The 21,815-nt window shown below is 39.2% G+C and overlaps 1 protein-coding gene and 1 non-coding gene across 3 annotated transcripts in view; both read left to right on the forward strand.

Moving 5' to 3' along the window:
• Positions 1-21,815, forward strand: part of LOC136857830 (PHD finger protein 21A) — a 203,127-nt gene that overhangs the window by 174,258 nt on the left and 7,054 nt on the right. The window lies entirely within an intron of this gene.
• Positions 2,876-2,982, forward strand: LOC136859302 (U6 spliceosomal RNA). The gene has a single exon (XR_010858948.1). It is a non-coding gene; the product is annotated as a U6 spliceosomal RNA (small nuclear RNA).

Genomic DNA, 21,815 nt, shown 5'->3' on the forward strand with positions numbered 1-21,815 from the left:
ATACAGGAAAAGCCATAGCTTGGCTATCCAGAAGAGTCTTTTAAGAAAAGTAGGCTGAAGGGTGGGTTTTCTGTTTTTCTTGCCTAACTTAGTACTAAATAAGAGAAACTGTTAAAATTCCATGCGATGAGGATAACCTCGCACCAAATATCTTTGGGAACTCCAAACATCCCCAAGGGCAAGCTTGTTTAATAATTTACCAAATAAAAGAAACCAAATAAAATAAAGAAAGTTTAGCGGAGTTTACCTTAATGCCAGAAAATTTTACTAGGAATCCCTAGTTATGAGAAGACATTATACTAAATTATACCTAACACGGTCCCAAACGACCATCCTTATTACAACTAAAACAATTCCTAATTAACCTATAAAATTGCCAATGTATCCGGCCGGATTTATTGGCGAAAATTTTGGGTCGAATCGTGGTAAGCTTCCCTTATTGGCTGTTCAATTTCTGGCCTTTGGCTCCTCTGTAGGAGCAGGGCTCTGGTCCGCGTCTTTGGTTTTCGTACGTCCTCATGGTCAGATGCACTTCGAGTGTGGTCCCGTCAGCGGCTCCAGCCACTCCGTTTCCGTTTCTCGAATTTTAAACTAACACGTAAATTTATTGACTTCGGAGTTTACTTTAGACCCTGGTTTTCGCCGTTTTGTTTTGTAATGCCTTAGCTCGTCAGCTAGGCATATCCTATTCTTTTGGAGGCAATTCCCTTTTATTAACCTTTTTAATTGTGTAATGTTGCCTCCCGTAGTCCTGCATCAACTTAGTGTATGCTGTTTGGAGCTATGCGTCTCGCTGATGTGTATTAGGAAGACAGCAACTCTAAAGGCCTCTGCATTAAATTTTAAATTCCTTTGTCAATTTTGCTTGTAAATTATATGTAATAATCTGTAAATCTCCTTTTCTATTTTCCTTGTAAGATTGTTGTAATTGATTTTATATTCCCTGTTAAATTTTCCTTGTGAATTTTAATTGCAGAAGTTTATCTCATTTTCTTAAATGTAATCTTACTATTTTATTACAATTTTGGTTTTCTGAAAAACCATAGATAGGACCTCATGGTTCGATTCACCTTTGTTTTTCTTTATTGATCATGTTATTTTATTTTATATTGCTGTTATTCAACTATGTTAATATTTCCTTATTTCATGTTTATCTCGTACTCAAGACATTTCCAGAATTACAGCACGTGAAATGACATTCATGCGCAGAACAGCAGGCTATACGAAATGGGATCGTACAAGAATTAAAGATGTGCTTAAGGGACTGAATGTGAAATCAGTAATCAATTACATCTATGATTACCAAGAAAACTGGAAACGTCATGTTCAAAGGATGGAATCTGGAAGACTACCAAAGGAGATCCTACGCTATCAACCAAGAGGACAGAGATCTATAGGACGTCCAATGAAGCGATGGAAAGAAAATGCAAGACCGTAACAGGCCACATGGCCCAGTACTTGGAAGGATGATGATGATTATGACATAACCTCTCCTGCCCAAACGCCAACCTCACCTTCCCGAGATGAAAAAACCTGTTCCCAGCCCTGTTGACAGAGTCACGGCGGTATAACCGTTACATCCATTATGGAGGAAATGCTGTGATTTCAGCTAGTCCATTAGCTGAGAGGTGGCAGCCCCACCAATGGTCTTACTTCCTTCAGGCTAGCAACCCGTCGGAAAGACATTTGATTGCTTTCAAGTCTTGCAAAAAGTAAAATGCAAGACCGTAACGGGTCACATGGCCCAATACTTGGAAGGAAGATGATGATGATGATGTTTATCTCGTATAGAATATTCCAGTTATGTATTTAAACATTGTCAATAACTTTTCTTAAGTTCTCTTCTTTCTCAATAGTTTTATGCGACTTAATCAGCTCCTAGATCACAATATGTCCGTTCCCTTGGATTGCTTTTTCTTTTTGTGTCTTTTTACAGTAATTCAAATTCTTATTTTGTCTTTACCACTGCCATTACGATCTTGTACATTTCAACTTCGCATTATTCTGAACTTCCTTGACATTTTATATAATTTATTCATTATGTTTAACTTTTTTGTCAGTAATCGCATTCATCCTGACTTGATTGAGTTTTATTTCTGGAATAGTGGAATGGCACAGTATGTATGTATGTATGTATGTATGTATGTATGTATGTATGTATGTATGTATGTATGTATGTGTAGACTGGAAGGGCTTATGGGAAATGTATACATAAACTTTATTTTAACTATTTTTGTTAATATTTTCATTATTTTATATTAAAAATAACTAAGAGGTGTATTAGCTATGCTTACCATGAATAAGTACATGCTCCCCAGTTGCTGGTCATTCATGATTTGGAGAGAAGAGGATTCTCTTCTATTCATTATTCAACTTTAGAGACAACAATAATCAAATGCCCACACTTAATTCTTCATTTGGGAATACAAAATTTTTACCTGAGAAGTTCTCTCCCTCATTTGCAGCATTCTTGTTTAGCTACAGTTCTTGTATTCCAAAAGTTGAAGACCAGGACATTGTTGCAATTAAGAATCAAAAATCAAGACATACTTCACCTATTGGTATGGCTGATATAAAACAGCATTCATCACAAGAAAATAATGTTGATATGTTTGTATATACTACATTTAATGATAACATGTATTACTACAAAAATGTGCACTTATAATGCATAGAAGATTTGTATACCTCTTGTACTTCACAGAACGAAGAATAGAACAAAGGAATTTGGTTTGATTTTGAATGAGCCTTTGAAACTTACTACAACTTTCATATTTCATGTTGTATTGTGCTTGCAGCATTGTATTTATACTGATTTTAGCTCGTGGTAGCAACGCCACTCCGAGCATGGTGTGACTGGCGCAATGACACTGTCGTACTCTCTTCAGCAGTACATATACTAAAATTGGAACGATACAGAGAAGATTAGCATGGCCCCTGCGCAAGGATAACACGCAAAATCTTGAAGCGTTCCACATTTTTTTACAAGGAGTCTCGATCAAGTAAGCATTGTGAGCGGATGTGCTGAGCGAGTACTGAGGTATGGGGATAGCATTAAGAGCTTTATCGAGTGAGGATTGGAAGTTGGCAGTGCAGGAGAAAGAAAAAATTGGAATTGAGTATGAGAATGAAGGGAGAGAAAATAAGGAAGATGGCAGGGCTACTGGTGGCGGTGGTCTTGGTAGTGCTGCTTATAATAGGTGGAGTAGAGATAAACCCAGGGCCTGGCCCAATTGGTGCCCTAGGGTGGGAAGAGATAGAGGCATTAAAAGAAGTGGTGAGGGAGCCGTGTCAGATAGACCAAATAAATCATTCCAAGGAGTTAAATGACTTATGACAGTGCATTAAGAATGAGGTGGATGAGATGCAGGAAAAAGTGGGGAGAAATGAGGCAGAGATGGAAGAAATGCAAAAGAAAGTTCAATGCTGGAGTTGGAGGTGGCGAAAGAAGGTAAAGTGACACTAGTTTTTTAGGTGGTGGAGATGGCACAGAACAGAATGAAGATAACTTTAGTGAGGTGGATATTAATGAGGTTCAGAGAATGGGAAGAGTGAAAGGTAAAGGTGGGAGACCAATTAAGCTTACATTGATATCTACTCTGATGGCTGACATTATTCTAAGGAATGCAAAGAACTTCTACGTGTGGAGAGAGGTGGGGCAATAATACAGATGTTGATTCCCATAGGGAATCTTTAATATTTGTTCCGAATGATGTTCGGCAGCCCTGAAAATGGTTTTCCGTGGTTTCCCATTTTCACACCAGGCAAATGCTGGGGCTGTACCTTAATTAAGGCCACGGCCGCTTCCTTCCAACTCCTAGGCCTATCCTATCCCATCGTCGCCATAAGACCTATCTGTGTCGGTGCGACGTAAAGCCCCTAGCAAAAAAAAAAAAATGTTCCGAATGAGTAAATTTATAATACCAATATAAATGGTCCATTATTGGACATTATAAATTTTCCTGCTAATTATTCCAGGAAATAAGATGGGGCAGTCGTGCATCACCGGCAAGTGCTGTGGAGGTGGGGAAGGAGAGCAGCCGGAGAGAGGTAATGAGCAGGGTTAGAAGTGTAAGTTTAAAGGGTCTGTGGGGGAAGAAAAGCAAAGGGCAGAAGGAGAGAGGGAACAAAGAATCTGCTAAGATGTCAAAAAAGGTAGAAAGCAGGGAGGAAAGAGAAGAAATGCGTAAAACTAGAAGTAAATCGACTAACGCAGCTGATGTAAATAGAAATAAGAGGGAAAAGGAGAGGGCAAGTGAGTATAGCAGGTAGCTAGGGTGTAAGATAAGCTTTGTAAATATTGAAGGGATAGGAAGTAAGTTGGACAATGTAGAAGTTGGTAAGATGGTGGAGGGTTTTGATATAGTGGCCCTTCTAGAAATGTGGCTAAAAGAAGGGACAAATCTAACTTTGAAGGGGTTCATGGTAAGGAATTAAAAAAAAAAAAGAAGGGAAGAAATCCAGGGGTATTTCATTATTAGTTAAAGATGAGTTAAAATAAAATTACAAATATAGAGAATGAGATGGAAGAGGTAATGTGGGTTAGGTTTAAGCTGGAGGGAGATGAGAGGAAGAGTGTGTGCTTGGGTTTTATATACAATCCACCAAGGGGCTCAATATATGCAAATGAATATTTTTTGATGGTCTGATAAAGGAAATAAATAGTATTAGCGGGGAGTACAAAGAGGATGGATTGATTCTGTTGGGGGATTGTAACGCGAGAATTGGGTGCTCCAGCCCAGAGTATGGTAAAGAGGAAATGGGAGTAAATATGGGATGTAGGGGAAGTGTAGATAAAGGGATGAATGGATACAGGCAGAAGTTCTAGAATTATGTGGGGTGAGCAACTTGTACATTCTGAGTGGGAGGTGGAAAGGTGATAGGGAAGGAAAACTGACATGTATTACAAATGAGGAAGTGTTATTGATTTGGTAATTAGTTTGGAAGATATGTTAGATAGAATTAACAGGATTGAGGTGGTTGATTGTGTGACGATTTATAGCAACAACGTATAGGTTGATTAAGATTCTTTGACAAGACGTTCAAGGAGAAAAGAGCTGGGACCAATTGGAGGTTAGTGGATGTAATAAGAAGAAGAAAAAAAGTTAATCAAAACAGTATATTGTTTCTACAAAGGAAATCAATTTTAAATTTTACAACTCAATTTTGTAACCTGACACACACAAAAGAAAACACTCATCGTGAATGACTTACATTAGAATAGAATCCCTAGACCATTTACAAATTATAATATTTGACTAATCAAATGAACGCGGTAACCTATAAAGCCTCGGAAAATATGGACACAAATTTCCAAAAAGGTAAACAAAGAGAGAAGAAAGGCACGGGAAGGACCAAGGACGGGGATCACAATAATGGGAGTCGCCTGAGTATAAACATTGCCAAATGCAGGAACAGTTTTATGTGATAAGTTGTACCGTCCAGGCCACAAGTTCAATCACTCACCAACTCTTGAAATTGGATATTACTCAATGTTCATTTGTTAAGAAAAAATATCACTCATATCATACTTTAAAGAAAATCGGCCACAACAATGAAGATAACTCCAAAATCCATAGGAGGAGAATAATAGTGGTAATTATAAAATAAATACTCTGTTGCTCACCCAATGCAGCAAATAAAAGAAGTGGAGCTTCCCAGCAAAATACTGGGAAGTCCTCAGACGACCCTCCAACCACACTCGGAATCAGTGCTGGACTGAAGACCGAGTATGTGGGGGAAGCCTTTATACCGCTGCAGAAAGTTCCGGAAAAAAGTACACAAAACGTCGAGAAATATCGGACACTGACGTAGCAGATGACGTAACGCAGAGGAGACTCAGTGTGTAGTTAGCAATTCACCAGGACGGATGCACGGCGCGGCAGCAGAGAAGGTCCAAGGCCGGTTAGATGAGTGAAGTATCGGCGAGTATATGAACATAGATGAAGTTCCAGATGACGGTAGCCGGAAATAGGTGAGTGATCGTTACATATTCCCCCGCCGGCCAGGAATCCGAAGGATTCCGGAAATCAAGATGGACCCGACGAATGGCGACGGGCGAAGAGGAAGGAAGAAAAAGAGGAGCTGGAACAAAAGCAGACTCGGCAAGAAACAAAGTTTAAATAAACATAATAAAGGCACAAGGAAGGGAAGGGGGGGGGGGGGGGTATTAAAAATTTACAATAAACAAACACAGTATGGTCTAGGGTATTTAACATACATAATATATAAAAAAAATAAAACAAAAGAAGGGGAACATTCCCCAATGTTCACCAAGATGGGAGAGTCCAGTTGACCCGGGTGGGGTTGAAGGGTCACTGGGTAGAGCAAAAGAGAAAAGAAAAAGAAAGAAATTACTGAAAATACTGTTTCAACTGCGAAACATGGGCCTTTTTAACAATGGAAGGATCATTTGCATCCTGTAATAAAACAGAAACCGGAGTAGAGAAGTGAATGATTGAAAAAGGGCCTGTCCAACGAGGGCAAAGTTTAGCAGATATATGATCATTCGCGGAACTTTGAGGATGATTCTTTAACAGTACTTTATCTAAAAGTTTAAATTTTGATGGACGGTGCCCACGGTCGTGAACCCGTCGATGGACCTCCCGTGCCTGGTGCAATTTAGTTAAGGCCCTTTTCCACTCCGCTTGAGTGACTTGATTAGGGGGGCAAAGGAGCAAAGAAGGTAGATCCCATGTTAAATCCAAAGGAGTTTGCAAATCTCTACCCAAAAACAATTTCGCCGGGGAAAAAGAGGTGGAGTTATTGATGGCAGAATTAAGTGCTAGGGCAAAGGCAGGTAATTCAGAATCCCAATGGCGTTGATCTTCGGAATGAAAAATGGACAATAGAACTTTCAAATTTCTATGATATCGTTCGACGAGATTGGCTTGAGGATGGTAGGGGGAGGTAAAGACCTTGTTAATACCATTCATAAAGCAAAAGTTGTAAAAGGATTGTGAGGTAAAAATGGTAGCGTTATCCGAAACCAGGTATTTCGGTAGACCAATAATAGGGAAAATTTGGTCATTCAAAAGCCGAATAATAGTCTGAGCAGAAAGCGTACGCAACGGACGCAAAATCAAAAATTTAGAGAAACCATCAAGCAGAGTAAAAATATATGCATTGCCGTGGGAGGATTTAGTGATAGGTCCGACAACATCAATATAATACCTCTCAGCAGGATAAGTAGAAGGTGTGGCGGAATGAGCACCAAAGGACAATGCATTCCGGGGTTTGTGTTTTTGGCATAAAGTACAAGATTTAACCCAAGTGAAGACATCCTTACGCATATTGGGCCAAAAGAATTGAGATGCCAACCGAGAATAAGTTTTAGCGCGCCCAAAGTGTCCCCCTGTGGGAGATCCATGATAATACTGAAACAGCATCGAACGTAAAGGGGAAGGAATGACTACTCTAGGGGTTGATTTAGGAGTTGGTTTAAAAACCAGCAATTCATTATGGATCCGGAAAGGTCCGTCATAGTTAGTAGCAGAAAGAGAAATCTTAATATCTTTACAGTAAGAATCGGTAGATTGATGCTGATGACACGAGTCAAAAGATAATGGAAAATCAATAAGAGAAGAAATCGCATTGATTTCATAAGAAGGAAGTTGATCTAAAGTTGAAGAGGGAGATTGGTCAAAAAGGCGAGAAAGAGCATCAGCGACTGAATTTTGATAACCTGAAACGAATTTTACAGAAAACTTAAAACGAGAAAGGCGGAGCAGCCATCGACCGGTCCTGCCTATTTTAGGGGCATTGTTGAGTAGCCAGGATAAGGCCTGATTATCAGTTTGAACAAGAAATTGCCGATGGTCAAGGTATTCCGAAAAATGCTCAATAGTGAGGATTAACGCTAATGCTTCCCTTTCATAAACAGAATACTTACGTTCCGTAGGCGAGAGCAAGCGACTAAAATAAGCAATAGGAAGAAGTTTACCGTCTCGGTTTTGATGTAAGACTCCTCCAACCGCAACGTCAGAGGCGTCCGTAAAAACTTCAAAGGGTAAATCAAAGTCAGGTATTTGAAGAACAGGGGCTTTGGTTAAGGCAGATTTGAGAGAAATAAATGCAGTTTGTTGCTGTTCTCCCCAGTGAAATTTCATGCCTTTTCGTTTAAGTAAATTAAGTGGCTCAGATATGCGAGAATAGTGAGGGATAAATTTACTATAAAAACCAACCATACCTAAGAATGTTCGCAAGTGCTTCAAATTTTTCGGTGGAGGAATGCGATCAACTGCAGAAACCCGATCCGGATCAACAGAAATGCCATTATTGGACAGAATATGGCCCAAAAATTTAATGGAAGTCTGTGCTAAAATAATTTTAGAAGGATTGACGGTAAGATTAACAGAACGTAACCGAGAGAGTACTTCACGAAGATGTTTAATATGAGTGTCAAAATCAGGACTATAAATCAAAAGATCATCCACATATGGAAATAGATACTGATATTTTATATCAGAAAAAAGATTGTCAACAAATCTTTGCATGATTTGTGAGCCAAGGTTTAATCCAAAAGGTACTTTCGTGAATTGATACAGCCCAGTAGGAGTAATAAAGGCAGTATACTTAGAGCTACTATCATCTAAGGGTATCTGATTATAGGCCGAATTGAAATCTAAAAGGGAAAAATACTGTGCATTGGAAAAATGTTGAAACGCAGTTTGAACTTTAGGCATGGGGTAAGCATCGTAGAGGATCTTAGAATTAATTTTACGATAATCAACTACAAAACGAAAGGACCCATCAGGTTTATCAACAACGAACGCGGGAGAGGCGTAGTCCGAAGTGGAAGGTACGATGGTATTATCAACCAGCATTTTCTCTACAAGTTGATTAAGAATTTTCATTCTGGACGGACTCAAATGATACGGGGGAGATCGAACAGGCGTGGTATCAGTGAGATCAATATGAGCTTGAAAATTGGAAACTGTTCCAAGTTTAGAGGTGATAACATCAGAAAATTCAACTAACAAATTATCAAGTTGGGCAGATTGAGAACGATTACAATACACATGGTCCTTACGAACCGAAGGAAAATGTGAAAGAGGGAAATCAGAACAATTCACTAATGGAATCCTAATATCCGAAAAGGTAAAACGAATAGAGGAAGAAAATGAATCAAGTACCAAACCAGTATGACGAAAAAAATCATATCCTAGAATTAATGGATATGATAAATTTTCTACAACATTAAAAGAATAGGTCCACGAAAAATGTTGAATTTTTAAGTTGAGCTTGACTTGACCAAGAGTCTGAAGTAGATTATTTGATGCAGAAGTACAACGAAGGGAAGACTGAGAAAGTTGAAGACGAGAAAAAATAGTCTGAAGAGATTGGAAGAGTTCGAAACTAATTAACGAAGTCGTTGAACCAGAATCTAAAAGTGCAATAGTAGGAATATTGTGGAGCAAGACTACAATATGTGAAGTTTTGGGTAATGAGCAAAAAATGTGAGAATCATATTTGACGCTCGGTTGAGTGTAAGAAGATCGAAAAGGTTGCCGAGTGGTAAAGATGTGATGAAAAGCAGGTATTTGATCAGGCAGATTTGCCCCGTGAACGCGTCCACTGCCTACGGACGAGGGTTGGGGGCGTTTCCCGAGATGGGGGAGGCACAAAATTTAGCTATATGTCCTGTACCTCTACAGCGGTAACAGATAATAGGTTTACTGACTGTAACAGAACGAGATATTGGTAATGATAATGACACCGGGGGAGAGGTAGTAGCAGAAGGTAAGACTGGTGGTGGTGGTGGGACACGAGCATAGTAGGAAATATCTGCATACGAGTAAGTCGTATGAGCTTGTGCTGCGGTATACAATTGTAGCAAAGAGGTAGGGGGGGAATGTATCTGAAGAAGTTGTCGGAAAGAAGGTACAGCATAAAATGTAACAATTGAAATTAATTCCGATGGATTATTAGCGATATTAAGAACATCACTAAAAGTAAGAAGTGAGTCTAAATAATCGTGTACAGGTTCGTCAGAACGTTGATGACGGCGGACAAATTCCAAACTCAATGTATGACGTACCTCATAAGGTAAAAAGTAATTATGGAGACATGTGCGAAATTGAGCCCAATCCTGAAAATGTGCCATATTTTCAAGCCAAAAATTCGTTAAATGTCCAGTAGTTTTAGACGTTAATAAACTAATGAGTTGGGAAAATGGGGCAAGGTTAATTTTAAGAAATTTACGGACAAAAAATAGCCATATAGTTAAATTTCGAGGATTTGTATCAGTTAAATGAGGTACTTGTGTTAATGACTGTTTAATAATCTCTAAATTTAATGTAGAAATGAGTGGATTTGGGGAGATAGGCGATGAGGTGAGTGGCCTAGAAAATTCAGGATGTAAATGATAAGCGGTACTTGGAAGTTTTGGTTTTAGGTCTTGATCAGATAAGTCTGAAGTGGAAGAATGCGAAGACGAAGAAATGGTGGATGAAGGTTCTGAGGACGAATCATCAAAAGTAATTAAATCCGTATGAGGTGGATTAGGTAGAGACCGGGAAAACGGGGGTAAATATAAAGAATTATCAGAAGAGTTTAATGGAAAATTATCGGAAAAAGTTGCCATGTTGAAAAAGAGAGCACAGTAACAAAGAGTAAAAAAAGAGAAAAATTGAAAAAAGGACAACAGTAAATAAATCGGGTGAGTTACTCTGCTACCATTTTGTGACGATTTATAGCAACAACGTATAGGTTGATTAAGATTCTTTGACAAGACGTTCAAGGAGAAAAGAGCTGGGACCAATTGGAGGTTAGTGGATGTAATAAGAAGAAGAAAAAAAGTTAATCAAAACAGTATATTGTTTCTACAAAGGAAATCAATTTTAAATTTTACAACTCAATTTTGTAACCTGACACACACAAAAGAAAACACTCATCGTGAATGACGTACATTAGAATAGAATCCCTAGACCATTTACAAATTATAATATTTGACTAATCAAATGAACGCGGTAACCTATAAAGCCTCGGAAAATATGGACACAAATTTCCAAAAAGGTAAACAAAGAGAGAAGAAAGGCACGGGAAGGACCAAGGACGGGGATCACAATAATGGGAGTCGCCTGAGTATAAACATTGCCAAATGCAGGAACAGTTTTATGTGATAAGTTGTACCGTCCAGGCCACAAGTTCAATCACTCACCAACTCTTGAAATTGGATATTACTCAATGTTCATTTGTTAAGAAAAAATATCACTCATATCATACTTTAAAGAAAATCGGCCACAACAATGAAGATAACTCCAAAATCCATAGGAGGAGAATAATAGTGGTAATTATAAAATAAATACTCTGTTGCTCACCCAATGCAGCAAATAAAAGAAGTGGAGCTTCCCAGCAAAATACTGGGAAGTCCTCAGACGACCCTCCAACCACACTCGGAATCAGTGCTGGACTGAAGACCGAGTATGTGGGGGAAGCCTTTATACCGCTGCAGAAAGTTCCGGAAAAAAGTACACAAAACGTCGAGAAATATCGGACACTGACGTAGCAGATGACGTAACGCAGAGGAGACTCAGTGTGTAGTTAGCAATTCACCAGGACGGATGCACGGCGCGGCAGCAGAGAAGGTCCAAGGCCGGTTAGATGAGTGAAGTATCGGCGAGTATATGAACATAGATGAAGTTCCAGATGACGGTAGCCGAAAATAGGTGAGTGATCGTTACAATTGGGTGGAATCACACCATTCCCTGTTATATGTAATCGTGAATAGGAGTGGGATAGTGCAAGAGAGGGGATTAGGAAGAGGGGGGAAGGAGAAAGGCCTCAGAGTTCCCAAGTATATTTGGACTGAGGAGGGTAAAGCGAAGTTAAACAACCACCATGAAGATGCCAAATTTCTGATCATTAGGGTAGGGATCGAGGTAGCAGTTGAGGGCAATAATATTGATAGGAGTTTACAGCTGCTGGAATATCCTGGTAGGAGAGTGGTGGTGGAGAAAGCATACAGGAAGAAGACTAGAGATAAGGGGGAGGGATGGTTCGATAAGGAGTGTACGGTGAAGAGGAAGGTAGTGATGAGAGTGCTGGTTGAGTACAGGAACATGGTGGGAGGGGGTTAAGGGAACAGTTTTGCAAGTTGAGAAAATAATTTTTAGAAAATGCTAGGAGAGGAAAAAGGCATGGCAGGAGGCTCAAACGGAAGCATTAAACAGGGAGTGTAATGACAGGGAAGGAAATAAGGTGTGGGTGAGGGTTAATAAAGTTAATAGGGGGGGCAAGTAGAGTGACAAAACCTACAATTGAGTATGCAACGTGGGTAGAGTACTTCCAGGAATTATCAGGGGAGAAGAAAGGGTGGGTAAGGATAGAAGGAGGCTATATAGATGAAAGGGGATAGAGACTGTGGGAGGTGAAAATGCAATAAAAAATGTTTTTTGGAAGGAAGTATCAAAAAATAGACAGATGACTGTGAGTTTGGTTACATTTCAAAACAAGATATTCGAGGGGACGAAATTCACGAAAGAATGGCAGAAAGGGATCATACGTCCTATTTATAAAAGCAAAGGAGAGAGGGCTGATCCCAGTAACTATAGAGGCATGCTGGACTCCCTGAGCAAGGTGTACATGGTTATTTTAGTAAACAGGTTGAGGAAGTAGGCAGAAGATTACTCATTTCTATTGATATTTCAGAGTGAGTTCAGAAAAGGGAGGAGGACATCAGATAATTTAATGATTGTAAGAACAATAATAGATAAATATGTTAGAAAAGAAGGCTCTAAGGTGGGTTTTTTCTATTTGCTTTATGTCGCACCGACACAGATAGGTCGTATGGCGACGATGGGACAGGAACAGCCTAGAAATAGGAAGGAAGCAGCCGTGGCCTTAATGTACAGCCACAGCATTTGCCTAGTGTGAAAATGGGAAACCACGGAAAACCATCTTCAGGGTTGCCAACAGTGGGATTCAAACAGACTATCTCCCGGATGCGAGCTCACAACTGCATGGCCCTAACTGCATGGCCAACTCACCCACTCGAAAGTGTTTATAGCTGCAATTGACTTCCAGAAGGCATTCGATACAGTGAGCAGGGAGGCCTTGTTTGAAAGACTGGGGAGGGCAGGGGTGGGAGAGAAGATGAGAAGAGTAATCAGAAGCATATATGAAAAAGTCTGTTGTAGCATTAAGGTGGAGGAAGGGGTGGTTGATGGGTTGACTGAATCGAAATTTCGGCTGAAACAGGGGTGTAAATTGTCGCCAATTCTTTTCTTATTGTTTATTAATGACGTACTAGGTGGTCATGTAGAGAAAAGGTGGTCCTAGGCATACAAGAAATTCCAGGGTTGATTTTTGCAGATGTATTGTTGATGTTGATGGCTGGGAGCCTGCAAAAAAGCTTCAATGAGGTTTGGAGTTTTTTGAAGAAATGGTCATTGAAGATCAGCACTAAAAAGACTAAGGTGATGGTCTGTAGGAAAGGGAACAAAAAAAAAAAACTGGGGTTAAAGTGGGCAGTGAATGGGGAGGAGATAGAGGTGGTGGAAAAGATGAGGATGTGGGGGTGATAAGTAGAAATGGTAGTTTGGCAGAGCAGATTAGGCGAGCCAAATAGAAAGGCCAAGCTGCATTCTCACTAACTAGGATATTGGAGAATAAATTTTTGGGGTAAGCTATGATATACAAAGCATGGTGTTGAATGCTGTGGTGAAGAGTAAAATGCTGTATGCTTCTGAGGTTTGGAAAGGGGGGGGGAAGAGTGTGGGGTATTAAGAGCAGGTAGAGAGTAAGTTCTGTAAGATTGTTACGGGGTTGTCATTCTGTACTGTGAGTGCAGGAGTAAGGATGTTATGTAAAGAGTATATCAAGATTCTTCTTGTTCATCCATTCCCTTTTCCAAATTCTCTCTGGGTAGGGTAGTGTACCAAAGCCTTACTCAATCTTTCCACCATTCCTCTTCTAGTACTTTATTGCTATCGACTCCTCTGTTTGGAATATAGTCCACAACAGAGCTCATCCATCTAATTCTAGGACGTCTCCTAGGCCTCTTTCCAGTCGTATCCATGAATTTTCTCTTTGGTATTATCTCTCCTGGCATTCTCATCATGTGTTCAAACCATTTTAGCTTTGCTATATCATTTCTTCTTGAAGTTTACACACTCCCACGCTTCTCCTTATTTCCTCATTTCGTATTCTATCTCATCTTGTCTTTCCCTGTATGCTCCTCAAGAACCTCATTTCAGCTGCTTGTATCTTACTTTGGTTCCGCTTAGTTAACGTCCAGGCTGCTGAAGCATAGGTCAGTATAGGTTTATAATAGGACAAGTATAAAACCTTCTTGCATGTCATTGGCACATGTTTGTTCCTTACAATGTCTCTCACACACTGGTAGAAACTTGCAGACTGCTGTATTCTTAAATCAATTTCTCCATCCAAATTTCCATCTTGTGATATCACGCTGCCCAAATATTAAAATTTTTTCTCTGCTTCAAGAGGTTCATTTCCTATTTTTATCACTCCTCTGGATTTTCTGTTACCTCTTGTCATGATCAAAGTCTTACTTTTCGCAGTACTAATCTTCTGTAATAGTTGTACGTCAACACGAAATGAAAATCATAACCTACGGTACTAATCTTCATTCCAATATCTCCTCATTCCATAAATCAACTTGTGTCTGTACTTCCTCTTCAATATCTCTCCAAACTACAATGTCATCAGCAAAGAGCATAGACTTTACTTGCTCGCCCATCATCTTCTCCTTGATATTATATAGAATTCTATCCATGATGATAATGAAGAGTAAGGGAGACAATACACTTCCCTGTCTTAAGCCTGTCTCAATTCTGAACCATTCAGTTTGACCCACTTTGGTTCTAACACAACTTTTGCAATTTTGATACAATGCTATTATCATCTGCATTGTTTCATTCCCAACCTGTGCCTCTGTCAGTATTTTCCTACCATATTCCTTGGGACAGAGCCTCCGTGGCTCAGACGGCAGCGCGTCGGCCTCTCACCGCTGGATACCGTGGTTCAAATCCTGGTCACTCCATGCAAGATTTATGCTGGACAAAGCAGAGGCGGGACAGGTTTTTCTCTGGGTACTCCGGTTTTCCCTGTCATTTTTCATTCCAGCAACACACTCTATTCTCATTTCATAGCATCTATCAGTCATTAATGTCCGACTCGTTGGCCGAATGGTCAGCGTACTGGCCTTCGGTTCAGAGGGTGCCGGGTTCGATTCCCGGACGGGTCGGGGATTTTAACCTTAATTGGTTAATTCCAATGGTCCGGGGGCTGGGTGTTTGTGCTGTCCCCAACATCCCTGCAACTCACACACCACACACAACACTATCCTCCACTACAATAACACGCAGTTACCTACAAATGGCAGATGCCGCCCACCCTCATTGGAGGGTCTGCCTTACAAGGGCTGCACTCGGCTAGAAATAGCCACACGAAATTAAAAAAAGTCATTAATAAATCACTTTGGGAGTGGTGACCCCATCGTACTAATAGTGTATATATGATTCATTCATTACATCCCTGACCCAGTCAATGACTGGAAAACAGGTTGTAGGTTTTTCATTTTCATTCCTTGGGACACTGTCATGTGCCTTTTCAATATCTAGAAACGTTACTACCATGTCCTTTCCATATTCCCAATACCTTTCCATCATTTGACGCAATGAATTTTTTCCCTCTACTGTCTCTTATTCGTCTATCCAAGATTCTTTCAAGGATCTTATCTGTATGAAGTACCCGTGTCACTCCTCTGTAATTTTCACATTGCTTCCTGTCTCCTTTCTTGAAAATTGGTGTAATGACCCCTTTCATCCACTCTTTTGGAACAGTCTTTTCTCTCCATATCACTCTGAAGAGTCTGTACAACCACTGTAGACCAACTATTCCTGCTGCTATTACTATTTCTATGGTGACCTCGTCAATTCCAGCTGCCTTGCTTCGTTTCATTGTTTTAGTGGCCCACTCAATCTCTGCCATGGGCACCTCGTTTTCCTTATCTTCCATCTGCACTAAATGTGATTCTTCGATTTCTCCTTGTACCGAGGTATTTTGCACATTGTAAAGATGTTCAAAGTATTTTCCCCACCTCTGCAATATATCCTGCTTCTGTGTCATCACTTCCTCCTGTTCATTTTCAATGAAGTTAGCACCTTCTCCTGGGTTTTTCTTCTTTTTAACCCACTGAAATAAGATCTTTTTGTTTCCGGTTGTATCTTCTTGTAAACATTCAGTGAATTTTTGCTAGCATTTCATTTTCTCTTCTTGAACCACCCTGGAGCACTCCTTCTTGCAGTGCCTGTATTCTGTTTTGCATTCTGTTCTGTTTCTCAGACATCTTTTTCAAGCTTGTTTCTTCCTTTGAACTATATCTTTTACCCTGTCATTCCACCAGAGATCTTTTTTCCTGCCTGATACTCTTCCACAGGTCTTTTCTGCACTCGACCATGACTGTTTTAAAGTATCCCCATTCTTCTTTGACCCTCCAATTTCTTCCTTAGGACCGAGCTCGATAGCTGCATTCGCTTAAGTGTGGCCAGTATCCAGTATTCGGGAGATAGTGGGTTCGAACCCCACTGTCGGCAGCCCTGAAGATGGTTTTACGTGGTTTCCTATTTTCACACCAAGCAAATGCTGAGGCTGTACCTTAAGGCCACGTACGCTTCCTTCCTACTCCTAGCCCTTTCCTGTCCCATCGTTGCCATAAGACCTATCTGTGTCGGTGCGACGTAAAGCAAGTTGCAAAAAAAAAAAATTCTTCCTTAGGTATACTTGTTTTAATGTGTGTCTGGAACTCTTCATTTATTTCCTTCTCCTGCAGTTTCCACACCCTTAGCTTTCTCTGATTGGTTACTGGTGCAGATTGAGAGAAGGTGAAGGGGGCCTAATTCTGCAGTCGGCTTCATTATCAAATGAAGTGCAATTATGGGGATTACTGGCTTGACAAGGTGAAGAATGCCTTAGATAGACTGGGGTTAGGTGAGTTTTATAATATCGAATGGGGGAGGAGAAGAGTTGCGTATTGGAAACCTGTGATTATGATGGCGAGAGATATTGCTGAAGAAGAGCTGGTAGCCGAATGTAGGAAGAGAGCTACCCTAAAGATGCTTATGAAGGTTAATCAGATGGTGAATTTGAGAGTGGTAAATGTAAATAGGATAGTGAGAAGAGGTTTAATTTGGTGGTTTTTAGGTATATGTATGAATAGACGATGGACTAAGTCCAAAGTAAATACGATTGAAGAGAGGTGGGTGTTTATGAACGAGCAGCAGTTGAAGTTGATTTCTCATCCATGTAATGGAGATAAGCTTTTAAGGTGGTTAGTGTCTGAGTGGAAGTGTGCTGGTAATTTATGTAGGTTTTTGATAAGAATTAGAAGCAGATGTACAGCTGCCTTAAAAGCTAAATCTCAGTTGTATCAAGAGAACGAACCAGGCAGTTGATTATCATGACACAGGTAGAGCGTTAAATTGCACTAGACTCGGTGCAGGAGAATTGCGGCCTTCCCCACTACTGACTAGCAGTGGGGAAAGAGGGAAGGTGATGGCATATGTCACTACAGGGTGGGGGGGATGTCCTAGCATACGAGGTATTATGCTAGGTCAGGAGAGATTGAGTTACACGTGCCATCACGTACCAAGGAAGTAGGGAGGTAGTTAACCTTGCGTTGCCATTATTTTGTATTTTTGTTTTGTGTGCAATTCTGTTTTGTTTTGCCATGTTGCCATTGTTTTTCCTTTTTTCTTTTGTTTTTGCGTTTCAGTTTTGTTTTGTTCACTAGCATCGAGTATTATTGTATCTTCATAGTGTACTGTCTGATATGTTGTCTTGGTTCGCTTGTTTTTGCTTGTAATTTTTCCTAGTTTTGCTTGGTATTTTAATTTATTTATATTTCTTTTTTCTCCATTGAGGTCGATTAGGTTGAAAAACTATAAGATCTGGAGAAAATAAAAGTATTTCAATGACACTAAGTCGCTAGCCAGTATATGTGCACCTTTCCTCCCCATTACACCACAGCAATTCAGATTTATAGAAAGTGATTTCTAGTGAAACTATTAGTCTAAAGCTTCCTTGCTTTACATGTGGTGTTCAAAATATTGTCCCTCAGCTTTGAAACGCCTGGTACCTCATAAACAGGCTTGCAGACACTCGGCAAATCTCAACCTGTGTAATGTTCCAAATAACTTATGTAACATTCTCTTGTGAGAGGGTTGTTCACATACACTTTTCCCTTCAACATCACCCACAGGTAATAATCATGGGTATTTCAATCGGGAGATTTAGCAGGATAATTAACCACATGATCTTAAAAAAACTTCCCCATGTTATATCCTAGACCGATTAGCAGTGTCTGCTGTTGCGTGAAGTAACCATAATTCCTTTCTTCTTCCATCAGCTCTTGAAAGAATGGCCTGATGTGGATTTTCTGCACACCAGTAGTGATTGTTTTGACTATTTACATAGCCACTTAAGTGCAGCCATGCCTCGTCACTAAAAAATTAAATTTCTGGGTCAACATACCCAATGTGAACAGGCTGAAGCAACCATTTACAGTATCGAAACCTACCAAAACTGTCAGATCCTCATAAATGTTGGGCAACAGTGGATTTGTACAGTTTGGCTTTTAACAGTTTTGTTCCTTTATTGGGCAGAAGATAATGACACATTAGCTTGTACAGCGAAGACGTGTCAGGGATTTTGTCAGGGTTCTTTCCAAGAGAGCTCCTATTTCATCAAGCTTTTCCTCTGTTAAAACAGTTTTTCTCCTGGGTATTTTCTTGTTAAGAATGGACCTGGTGGTGCGGAACTTCTTTACTGAATTATGTACCAAATCCCTGTGGGGACGAAGAATGCCAGGAAATTTCCAAATGAATCAAAAGTGGCACTCGATAACGGAAGAATGCTTCACATAGCACGACACACTGAATACACACTGTTCTACTGTACACTTCAATCATTAACACACGATGACTTGTATTCATACAGAAACTATGCTACCGTATATTAAAGCTAACACATTGAACACACTATCAATACCACAGATCTTAAACTAAGCTATTCCAGTGAAGTAACTGCTGCATTAGATCACCTCAGCCAATCATGAAGGTATTTCTCGGCAAATGAGTCACCTGGCCGCGCTGACATGTTCTGTGTAGACACGTGCCCGAAGGCTTTAAAAAAAAAAAAACCCTGCAGATGTTGGTGGTAACATGTTCCTTTCTTCAGCACACATAGGAGAAAAACACCCTCTCTGCATTTGAATTATGTCCAAGAACAGCAAAATTGTACCCTGCAATTTAAGCATTGCAGAATACTGTTCGCCATATAAAAAATAAAAATTTTTTTTTTTAAAGCTATCTATTTCTTGTTAGACTTGTCATTCTCAAATATTTTAACCTTTGTGTCTGCCAAAATACATTTCAGTGTTACTGCTTGGTCAAAGAAAATATTCTCGTCCAATTTGCAAGTTACCTGAAGTTGACTTCATAACTTCTTGTGGACATGTCTTTTCGGTCCAGATGTTCCTTCTCTCTAAAATCTTGGATTGCCCGTGAAATTCATGACATATGGCAACCTATGTTGAGCATATTCCTCTTTGAACAAATTGAGACCCCCTTATAAAACATACCAGGCAAAATTTAAATAAGGAACAAATAACAAGGCTGAACAATGAAATTAGACACACCTGCAAAAGATCTACAGGAACAACCAACTTGCTTGAGCATGAAGAAACTCCATTCCCAAGGTGACGGTCCTAAAGCAAACTACCATGCATCCAAACTACCATGCACTGCACATTTCCCAGAGCAAAAAACAAAAACAACACCCCACTATGCACATACCAAAATTTTACAATACGAACCTTTTGCCTGTCAAAGTCCCATATACTCCTACCAAGCTATATGAAGGAAAGGTCAGTGAAGTTTATTGATCGTGATACAAAATGCCTAGCGAATTGGAAATTGATACCTCTTGAAAGAAAATGAAAGTGATGGAGATTAGAGATCTCTGTCCATCTTTATCTCCACTTATTATTTCAAAATCTAAACTTTTTTCATACATACTTCTTACAGTTAGGCCCTAATCTGGTTATGTTTAGGAGCCGTTGGGAAATATTCAGATTTCTAAGGAGCACGACTATGGCTCTAATTTTTAGAATATGAGTATGTGGAGGCAAACCATTAATTCCATGGAATTCAAGAATTATGTAGGAAATTCAAGTAGCCGGCTTTTATCTTCAGTATTAATCTGTTGACTCTACTGTATTTTTTCAACTAGCAGGTATAAGCCTAATGACTTTCAAATTAATTAAGAATGGCAACTTTCGAGAAAATTATGACTTCTTTCGCTGAAATGAACATTTTGCTATAAGTTTCAATCACAATATCATGTGCTAAAATTCTGATTGGTAATTCAATAACATTCGATCCATCACATTACATGGAAGGTTAGTCGCCATTACCAATTTCCTGAAAAAATCAGCAATTTTTTTTTCCATCTATTTTATGTATCAAAGTTTATAATTTTCATGTTCCATATTGATGACAATAGAACTGTTGTAGGGGAAATGAAGTACTCCACCTAATCAGTACAATATACAAAACAATCTATTCTATCTTAATTTTTCACCAATTACCATTAATTTTTCAACAAATTATTTGCATATCTTCAAGAAAGTGATTTATATTTATTGAAGTATACCAACAGATCATAAGAATTTTCAAGTGTTGTGTTATATCCTCAAGATAGTGACTTATTTTAATGGATATTGAATATTGGATCACAACAGATTTCAAGTATTGTGGTATCTAATTTTGCTATATATATGGCCAATTAGATTTTTAAGAGTTTTAAGATCTTGTGGCTGATGATAGCCTAATATCAATAGGCCGAAACTAGTGCCATGATTAAAATAAATTGAAGTACTAATTTTATATTGTAAGTGGATTACCTCATTTGTCTACATAATTATTTTTATGTAAGTGGCGTATTTTGAAAAGGGGCCAAAGAGGAGAGTATTTAATCCAATTATTAATAAATAATTGTTTGGCAATAAGCATGTGGCAAAATAGGCAAAACCTTTATGCAGTCTCCCTCAATTATAATTTTCCCACCAGGAGGAATGGAATGTTGTTACCTACGATATATTTTAGAAGATGATTCACACACATTAATGAATGACTATTTGCAATCGGGGCTTTATCCCATATTGAGCCATACTAATCAAATATCGTCAGGTGCTTTTTGAATTTAATTTTAATCCAGACACCGAACTTTCCTTCAAAATTTAGAGGAATTTTGAATGCAATGTGCAATGTTTAACTGCTGTGCAGCAAAACATCGGGTATTCCAGTCCATCTTACTGTTATAACATGAAGTCCTGAATTGAAGCACCTTTTTATTATATATCCTAAACATTTTTCTAGTGCCCCTAGGGACCATTGATGAAAAATGCATTCTTGACATTTGTGTTGTTTTGTTGGAGCATCTTGATGATTTCAGTAATAATTGAAAGTTGCTCCTGTTTGGTTATGAGTACTATGTCGGCCCAATCAAAATTGAAAATTAGCACATTAATATGACAGAGGATTGACTCACTTCACTAACTACCAGAATGGAAGTAGTTCACAGCCTCATTGTTACAATTACAACATTTAAAAAATAATTTCTCCAAAATCACTCAAGCTAACAAATACAGGGAGAGAGGACATGGAGAAGGAAACATTTAAATTTATCTGAAATCACTTAAAGTTAGCAAATATAGGGAGAACTTCAGAAGAGACAGTAAAATTGCCCTGAATAGCTTCTTCTCGGCCAAGCGACTCGCTACAACACAG

The sequence above is a fragment of the Anabrus simplex genome, chromosome 1 (genome assembly GCF_040414725.1).
Source record: "Anabrus simplex isolate iqAnaSimp1 chromosome 1, ASM4041472v1, whole genome shotgun sequence".
Taxonomy (NCBI): Eukaryota; Metazoa; Arthropoda; class Insecta; order Orthoptera; family Tettigoniidae; genus Anabrus; species Anabrus simplex.